We start from the raw sequence: 9669 nt of genomic DNA, 5'->3' as shown, positions 1-9669 counted from the left end.
GAATGAACATGCTGCCAAATGAATGAGCAAATTATCCTGAGGCTCGGGAAAAGGAAAGTGCCTGTCCAGGATCTTTCACCTGAGCAGCAGAGCAGAGGACTTGAACCTACTCTCCTGGGTTCCAGGCTCAGTGGCTTCCTCTGTACTTCACGGCCTCCTAGGTCCCCAAGCTCAGGCCCCGGATTCATAAGAAACAGGGCCTCTAGATAAAGCCTGCCTGACTGGGTGTGAGACTGAATTTAGAAGCAACTCTATTACCATTGGTCTCAAGGTGCATTCTCTGCTTTTCCTCCTTCCCTCCTCCTTGCTCCGTGCTCTTCCAGATGGCGGCAGGGCTGTGATGGAGGCCTCCCTTCCCCTGTCTTCTGCCCTCTGCTGGTCTCTCTCATAAGGCACAAGACAGACATCCCTCCTGGTCACGACCGCCTGAAACTCAGTGTCCTCTCTCAATACCCTTCTCCAAAAGCCCTGAATCTTCATCTGGATCTTCTGTTGCCAAAACTCAAGACACACTGAACCAGACTTAGAAGCTCTGAACTGAAGTGTTCCTTAATTATTTGTAGACACATCTCTATTTATGTCATTCCCCTGTTCAGAAACTTAGAATGGCCGGGCACTGCTTATGACAACAGTCAGCAAACCCAAGTAGACCTGCCACAGAGGGGCACCGTGAAGAAATTCCAAAGGGGCGTGATCATGGGTAGTTTACAAGCAATTGATTTCCACATCCTCAACCTTCATGACATTCTGCTTAAGATTCACATTCCCAAGAGTGAGCCTCTGCTTGGCCTGGTTATCAATTCCCTCACTCACCTCACTCATTCACAGAGGAATGCAAGCACCTTGACTGATGAATCTACAAGGCTCTATCCATGGTGTATGTGTGTATGGGGGAGTGATGTACATTTCCGCAAAGCTAAGGGGGTGCTTTTACCAGAAGGGGGCATAGATATTGTATGAACAAATCTAAGGGCTGTCTACTGCATAGTTTCACCCCTTTTATCACACATCCAACCCAGTGAAATACCACAGCCTCCTTGAAGTGTCTCTTTTTGTTAATTATGTATGCATGTGCATTTGTGTATATGTAATGCTTTCTTGATTTTGGGGGGAAAAAATAATATCATAAAGTTTTTCCATGTAATTAGCTATACCTGGAAAGCATAATTATAAATTTTCACATAACTTATTATATGAATGGATCGTATTGTCACTGTAGATATTTAGATCGTTCCCACTTTTAACCCTGTTATGGATGATACTATGATGAACATTTTTGAACGTATCTCTTTACCTGGCTGCTCTTTTTTCCTTTACAATGTACTACTATAATCACTAGGTCAAACTGTATGAACACTTCAGAAGTTTGGTAGATTTTGCCAAATCGCTTTCCATAAATTTTGGCGATTTATACCAGCACAAGTAGAATAGGAAGAATATCATTTCACTCTACCCTCGTCAGCACTGAGAATTATCATTTGACAAAAATACTTGCCAACTTGATTGGTGAGAACTGCTACATTCTTGCCAATGCCTTTTGCATTACCACCCATGGTGCAAGCTCAACTCTAATGACCTATTTTCAGTCCATAATATTTATCTTCCTCTTCCTCCTCTTCCTCTTTCTCCAGTTCTCACTTATTTTTTGAAATAAAATATCTACTTATTTTTGAAGAAGCATATATATGCACACAGTTCAAAATTCCAAAGATACAAGAAGGTAGAAGTCTTTCTTGGTCCACACACCCAACTAACCACCCACTCCCCTCATCCCAAACTGGAAGTAACCTCCTCCCCTTCTGACTTCCCATGGACCTTTTTGCTGTGTCTTCTCTGTTCTTCAACACTGCTAGCTTTTTGGAGGGCAGAGACCATGGCTTAGTCTTGTCTGTACTTCTGACTCTTCATAGCACAGGGGAGGGTATAGCAGGTGCTCAGTAAGTATCTTAGTAATGGATGGTTACGTGAAATGATGGGTATATGAATGGATGGATGGACGGATGGATGGATGCTTATTTTGTTGATCCTAAAGAAATTAGGAAACATTGTTTCAGCCTTTGCGTACCTAACAGTCTTGTAATTATGGATGATCAGCTGGCAATTACCTAGCGGTTTCCACCACATTAAAAACTCCATTCATTAAATTGTGCTACAGATAACCCTGATGCTTCAAAGTAGCAATATTTCTTTTCAGTAAATGAATTAACTCGTGTTTAATTACCATAACTCACTATCCACTACTATATGTTTTGGCAAGTAGCTGATAGACGCAGGCTTTTCCTGCCTGGAATTTACATTTTATAAAGTAATTGTGTGTAGGCTGGTAGAGGTGCCTCGTGTTCTACGCAAGCTGGAGTCTCTTGAAAAATTGCGTTTTCTCCTAACCTGTCACTACCATGCAAGGGCAGCAGGCACCCCAGGTGCTGACTGAGAAGGGCAGTAAGAGGGACTTTACAATGGCTGGACTCTTGCTCGGTCCTGGACAACACGTGGGTGCTTTAGGTGGTTTATCTCATTTCATTGTCATCTCTGTCCTGAGAGGGAGGTGCTATAATCTCCATTTGACCAATCAGGAAGCCGAGATCAGAGACACCAAGTGACTCTCTTGAAGTCACACAGTGAAGCTTCCAGGCAGAGCTGGGATTCCGGCTCAGAGTCCCCTCACTGGCATCCCGAATGCTTTCTGGTGTTTCAAATTATTCTCTTTTCACGTTTCTTTTCTTCCTTTGTTCTAACAATGCTTGGAATGTTATTTCCTTCCTGCACCTATATTACAGAATCGATTTCCCTACTTTCTGGGATAGAATTGCATTCTCCAGGCTTCTTTTCCTTTCTCTGGCATGTTGTCTCCTCCACTCCCCACACGCATTACCCTCTAACGCCTGCCCTGTCTTTCTTCTCATTTCCTCTTCCTTTCTTCTCGCTTCCTCTTCCTTTCTTCTTGCTTCCTCTTCCTTTCTTCTCGTTTCCTCTTCCTTTCTTCTCGTTTCCTCTTCCTTTCTTCTCGTTTCCTCTTCCTTTCCTGCTCCTCCTCCTCCCCCTCATTGTCCCCCTCTTCCTTCAAGAGCCAGTGTATTGCTTCTCCCTCCAAGAATCCTTCCCCAACCAGCCCAGGAAGAATTCATTGCTTCCTTTTGGAGATCTCATGTATTTTTATGCATCTATGCTGTAAGTATTCACCCCACTTTATAAGTCTTGTTGTCTCTGGCCGCAGCCTATGCACTTCTTGAGAGTGGGGCTTTGTCTGGGCACCTCTGAGCGCTGAATATCTAGCAGACGGCCTGGTACTCAGTAGGTGCCAGTGCATCCCTGTTGTGGTACATTCAGCAGCTCTTAAGAGTGAGTGGCTGCAAAAATCTTGTCTCACCCTAGAAGGTATAGAAGGGGGGCATTGAGGGGTAGCACTCGCCTCTTTGCACAAGGTGCATTGCCTCGTTTATTTCACCCAGTCCCCCAGGCACTGAGGGAACATTGCAATGATGCATTTATAGAGGAGGAAACTCAAGTTCAGAGAGGGAGGTCACTTGGGTGAGGACACGCCCTTAAGAGTTTAAAATTTTCTTTTTCTGAAGGCAAAGTCTGTCCCCCTTTCTCTACACCACATATGCCCCACCAGGAAGGAGTGATTTTGGTGTTATCGTAACTGAGTTTTAATTTCCTGTCTCTTCTTATCTGGACCCAAGCGTCTGGTTATATTCACAGATCGACAGATATTTAGAGAGAAGCTTTCTCTATCAAAGTCTAGGCAGAGGCTCTCAACCCAGGGTCTGTGCTGATGGTCCATGAAATCCCCTAATAATAAATTTTCACTTTCACCAACTTCTCAGTGAAATTTAGCATTTCCTTCCATTGCAGACATGGGTGTATTAATAGCACCTGTGACTTTTTCGCCAAGAGAAATCACATGTAGTTTTGTACCATCTTACGTTTGTTGTTTCATTTGTTGCAGATGTCTTAAAACATAGTTTATTCTCTTCACTACTTCCAATTTACGGTCATTATTACATCTGTTCCTAGACCTTTTTATTTAATGTGTCAATAAAGAAGCATATATATTATTAGATGCCAGTTGGCTTTTAAAAAAATGTTTTGATAAATGGTTTCTTATGTAACGCTTTTTGTATTTGATCTTGTGCGTTTAAAAACATTATTCTAAGATGTGGCCCATATGCTTCTCTAGACTGACAAAAGGGTTACAGGTTGAGTTAAGAACGCTTGTTTTCCCAGCTTGGAGTAACTTTCAGGGTTTCAGCCTGAAAAGCAGGCTATTGTCAGTAACAACCACAACAATAAAAGCGAGGGTGTCCGTGGAGTGGTTCACATACATTTGCATCCATTCACTCACTCATTCGCCCATTCATTCATTCATCTGTCCAACAAAAGTCTGGGTACAATGTTCCAGGCACTGGACTGCAGTGAGCGTGCCAGAGCCCCGGCCTTCGCAGAGCTTTTATTACCTCATGTCATCCTCATGTAACCTAAGAGTTAGGGGTTATTATCCATGATCCATGCATGGGGAAACTGAGCTCAGAGAGGCGGAGTGACCTGTCTTCTCAGCGAATAAGTGGCAGGGTCTGGGTTTCAGCCCAGGGCTTCTTCCTGGGTAGCACAGTTGTATTTATTTCTCATTTCCCTGCTGACTGTATACGACCCTTGATTTCCGTAGTTGCAGAACAATGGAAATATTGGATATGATGGATACAATGGAAACCATGGCTATTCTCTCCCCCTCCCTCCCTCATTCTTACATTTCCACCTATCCTTCTTGGGAAGTCACATAAGGTTACTAGAAATCTGAGCTGGAGGGACCCTTAGCAATCATCCCATCATTTTATAAATGTGGAAGTAGAGGCCCAGAGAGGGTAGAGGTTTACCTGGGGACACATAGCAGTACAAGGTAGAGCTAGACCCAGATCCCACTCCTCCAACCCCCAGCCAGAGCCTTTCCTGCTGGAGGATGCAGCCCTGTTTACTCCCTAATGGTGGGCTCTCCTCTGCCCCTGTCAGGCAAGCCCCTCTGCCCTCCCAGGACACCAGGGTCTCCCACCATCGCCGGGCAAGAGGGCTTCTGGAGAACACAGCACCTTTCCACCTCTTGGAGCCCACCTTAATGAGCTTCCCTATGAGATCAAGCCTCCGCATTGTCACTGAACCTTTTTGATTTCTTTTGAATATAACGATGGGATTTGCAAGGGGCAGGAGAAAGGGGGGCGGGTTGGCAAGGAGGAGGCTTTCTATGAATGAGCAGTCAGCACAGGGAGGAAGAGGTGGCTTTTTGCCAAAGAAGGATGGTCTCAGAGATCAGATGGACTCCAAGGTCACTGTGTGTGTGTGGGTCACACATTATCCCAGCACCCCTGGGGAAAGCCCAGATGTGACAGAACTCCTCCAGGCCACTGGCTGGTTTTGCTTCAGGGCCTGACACTCCCCAGGGAAATATGCTCCCCTCGACACCCAACTCCCACCCCCAGTTCCCTAGGTTAGATTGTCCCCTCTGCCATATGCTCTCCTGGTATCCTGTATTTTGTAAGCATCTATCATAATTTATAATTATAGATATAGACACAGATATAGATGTAGATGTAGATACAGATACAGGTATAGATACAGTGACAGGGACTTGCTGGGTGGCTCTGTTCCATTCACTGAGCTATAAGTTCCAGGAGAGCAAAGCCCATGTCTGTTTTGCTCTTTTCTGTATATTTAACCTCCAACCTCCATGGTGGTGAGTGCTGGGTAAATATTTGTGACATGAACAAATGCATTTCCAAGATACAGCTGACCCTTATGAAGGTGTCTGTATGAGCCTGATGATGGTGAAGGCCTTCTACATCTTCTATCTCATTGAGTCCTGACCATGACCCTGTGAGCTGAATTTTACTGTCCCTATTTCACAGATGGGCAGTGGCCACACAGAATCATTTTCTCTTTGTCCCCAAGACCACACAGCTGATGGGCCTCATTCACCCCTCCTCCTCTTCCTTCTCCTCTTTGCTTATTCAGTGAACAGCTGCCACATACCCAGCATGCAGGGGGAAGAGAGTGAAGAGGATCTCTGCACGCAGGAAGCTGGCAGGCTCCTCAAAGACACAGGCACTCACAAGAAGCTCTGAGACCACTCAGCACAGCGATATGTATTCCTGACCTAAATTAGTGCAAACCATAATTGCTAAAGGAAGGGGAATGATCAGGGTCAGCTGCAACACCAGTCCCAGAATCTCCAGGTGGGAAGGGATCCTAAGGAGGAAGGCAGGACCCTACTGGGATTGGAGACAGACACACCAGAGCAGAGCCACGGTGTGTCACAGGGCAAGTCCCCTCCCCTCTGTAAGCACCAGGTCCTGATCCAAGTGTGTGCATTTCTGTTTTAATCAACAAAATGGGGATAAGAATGGCACCATCCCATAGGGCTATAGCAAGCCCTGCGAGATCAGATAGGGACTTCCCTGGTGGTCCAGTGGTTAAGACGCCGCACTTCCAATGCTAAGGGACACGGGTTCAATCCCTGGTCGGGGAACTAAGATCCCACATGCATGTGGCCAGAAGAAAAATTTTTTTAAAAATTAAAAAAATAAAGAAATAACGAGATAACCCATGTTAAGTTCTCAGGTTGTAAGTTCTCCATAGATCGTAGCCATTGTTGTGACTATCACTATGGTATTGTGCTGCCCTCCCCCGGAAGCTTGACTTTCCTCCACCCCAATCCCAGAAAATGGCCATCCCTCCTCAGGTTGCATTCCTGCAGTGGCCAGCAGCAGCAGGACCTTGGGAGATAGTGTTCCCATTGCTCAATAGCTCTGACTTTAAAAAAGCCCAAATCTGCTTCCCTGTGCCATGTGCCAGCTCACCCCAGCCCAGAAGCCATCTACCAACTAAACTTTATAAAGCAGATGCCATGTGCCAGCCACTGTCCTGACACTGTTCCTAACATGATCTTCAGCTGGTCTCAAAACCGCTTAATCCTCAAAACAGGGACTTACTTCCTTCTTTCATAAAACAGGGATGATCATATCATTTGCGTCACTGTGTTTTCATGTGGATTAGGAAGGCTGACACATGTCATGCTTGAAACATTGCCTGGCATATTATGAACGTTCAGTAATCATGAACTATCATTACTGCTGTTGTTGTTATTGCCATCATGATTATATAAAATCGTAGTCTGTGTTATTAGTCTAAATAAAAGCAGAATCTGCTTCTAGAACCCTCTGGTGGATGCGTGCAGCTCCCAGGGTGAAGGGAAGAATCATCGAGGCCTGGCACGCGGAACCTTGTCTAGCTTGTCTCCCGGCAGCCTCTGCCATACCCCATCTCCTCCTCGACACTCCAGCTTCCCTGAATTGCTTGAAGTTCCCCCAATCAGGGTATACCCTCTGCTACTTCTGCCTGGAACACCCGTATCTCATGCCACCCTCCTTCATGTGGCTAATTCCTGCTCAGCCTTTCTGCCTCAGGTTCAATACTGCCTCCTCCAAAAAGCCTCGTCTGACCCCCCACTACCAAAGTCTGGGTGGATGGGGTGGCCTCTTTATAGTCCTGTGGCCCCAGTTATGTTGTGAGGTTAATTGTTTTTGTTTTTCCCTTCCTCCTTAGTACATGCTATGGCATATCTATCCCTATATCCGTGCCGTCCCCCCCACCCCACCAGAAACCAGCCCAGGGCCAAATTAGGTATCAATGAAAAAATTTAAGTGAGTAAATGGATACTCTGAGGCCCCAGGTCCTCCTTTTTTCTCCTGCATCGAGCTCCTTACATTCTCAAGTCATGGCCTTTGCAGTTTTGCAGGACAGTCAGATGATTCTAATTTTAGCTGGCTGTTGGGCACCTTCTGATAATAATTGGCATATATTATCTAATTTATCGCCCTCGCTAACTCTGCCAGCTAGGTATTAATATCCCCATTTTTCAGACAAGAAAATGGAAGCCCAGGGTTTAAGGGACTCACCCCAGGTCTCATGGTGAGTGAAGCTGGGGGACAAACCTGCCACGTATCACTGTTCTCCACGCTGCCCCTGCCGCTGGGGCTGAGAGCCTCCCTGAACCCAGGGCGGGGCTGGGCAGGGTGGGAGGGCAGCTTGATTCCTGACAAGCCCTGTCCTCCGTTCCTCCCTCTCTGGGAGCTCAGGGAACAAGGCCGCCTATTCTCATCAGAGAGTGATTAGTCTGCACCCGTGGGGGTCTTGTTACTGTCTGGGCCCTGAGTCATCCATTAGCACCTCTCTGTGAGTGACACAGACCTTTCCTAGTGTTTATTAACAGGGGGCCACGTCAGCATCTGTTCCCAGCCGCCCGCATGGGGCTCAGCTGACTCGGCCGGCCCAATGGAACCCAGGTGATGCGTTCACACTTAAGGAATCAGCTAGGGAGGGGATGGCAGCCCCACTCAGCCTGGTAGGGTCTGGCTGACTCTGTTTTGAAACCAGTATTATCAAAAAAAAAACCAAAAAGAATTAGAGTGTTAGAACTGGAGAGATGCTTGGAAACATCTTAGACAGCGGCTGGACTTAATAGATGCAGAAATACAGGCAGACTGAGGCCAAAGGAGAGACATAATAATAACCAGTTCAGTGCCGGGCATACAGTAGGTGCTCAAATATTTGTTGAATGAATGAATGATAAATGTATTTGCATTGGGTTTTTGAGTTTGTAAAACGTGATCCTATGCATCTTGTCATTGCATCCTCACAATAATCCTACATGGTTGGGAGCTAGAAGGATGCTGTTCCCATTTTGCAGATGAGAAGGGTGAGGTTCAGAAGAAACTTCATGGAGGACAGGGCTCCGCGGCCTGTTAGAAACCGGGTCGCACAGCAGGAAGTGAGCGGCGGGCAGGCGAGCTAGCGAGTAAGCGAGCGAAGCTTCATCTGCCGCTCCCCGTCTCTCCCCATCGCTCCCCGTCGCTCCCGTTGCTCCCCATCCCTCCCCATCGGTCGCATTATCACCTGAACCATTCCCCCCGCCCCCCACCTCCCCGTCTGTGGAAAAATTGTCTTCCACAAAACCGGTCCCTGGCGCCAAAAAGGTTGGGGACCGCTGATGTAGGAGAAAGAATGTGGGTTCTGGAGTTGGACATACCTCAGTTCAAATCTAAACTCCAACACTGACCTGCAGGTTTTCCCATGTAAAACAGGAAATGGCAGTCCAGTCTGCTGTGTCTTTTTGTAAATACAATTTTATTGAAACATAGCCGTGCTCACTCACTGCATTTTGCATATTGTCATTGCATATTTTCTATGGCTGCTTGTGTTTTGTAAAAGCAGAATTGAGTAGTTGGAACAGAGACCATATGGCTTGCAAAGCCTAAGATATTGACTATGGATTTCTGTATAGCAAAGTTTGCCAACCTCTGTTCTGCCTGGGGTGTGTTAGGTACTTAATTAATGTTGGTCTTTTCTCCTCTCAGATGAAGGAGAAATGGCTTTACTGGGATCCTTTTTCTCAGACTTTATATCGGCCTTGTAAATACCACAGTGTAACATGCAGAACATGGAGTTGGAAGGTGTGGTGTGAGGAACACTGGCGTTAAGAGCCAAAGACCAGGGTGTTAATCTCGGCTCTGTCCTACCGTCCGACTCAGCTTAAGGATGTGTCTCTGAGCCATGAGTAGTGGGTTGCCTAGCCTCCTCTCAAAACTCATGTCTACCCAGAACCTCAGAATGTGACCTTAT

The 9669-nt window shown here is 46.3% G+C and overlaps 1 protein-coding gene across 3 annotated transcripts in view; it reads left to right on the top strand.

The window, feature by feature from the left end:
- Positions 1-9669, top strand: part of ASTN2 (astrotactin 2) — an 898930-nt gene that overhangs the window by 522516 nt on the left and 366745 nt on the right. The window lies entirely within an intron of this gene.

Source organism: Balaenoptera borealis (assembly GCF_965194805.1).
Source record: "Balaenoptera borealis genome assembly, chromosome: 8".
Lineage (NCBI taxonomy): Eukaryota > Metazoa > Chordata > Mammalia > Artiodactyla > Balaenopteridae > Balaenoptera > Balaenoptera borealis.
Note: the sequence above shows the minus strand (reverse complement) of the source record. Positions and strands in the feature narration are given on the sequence as shown.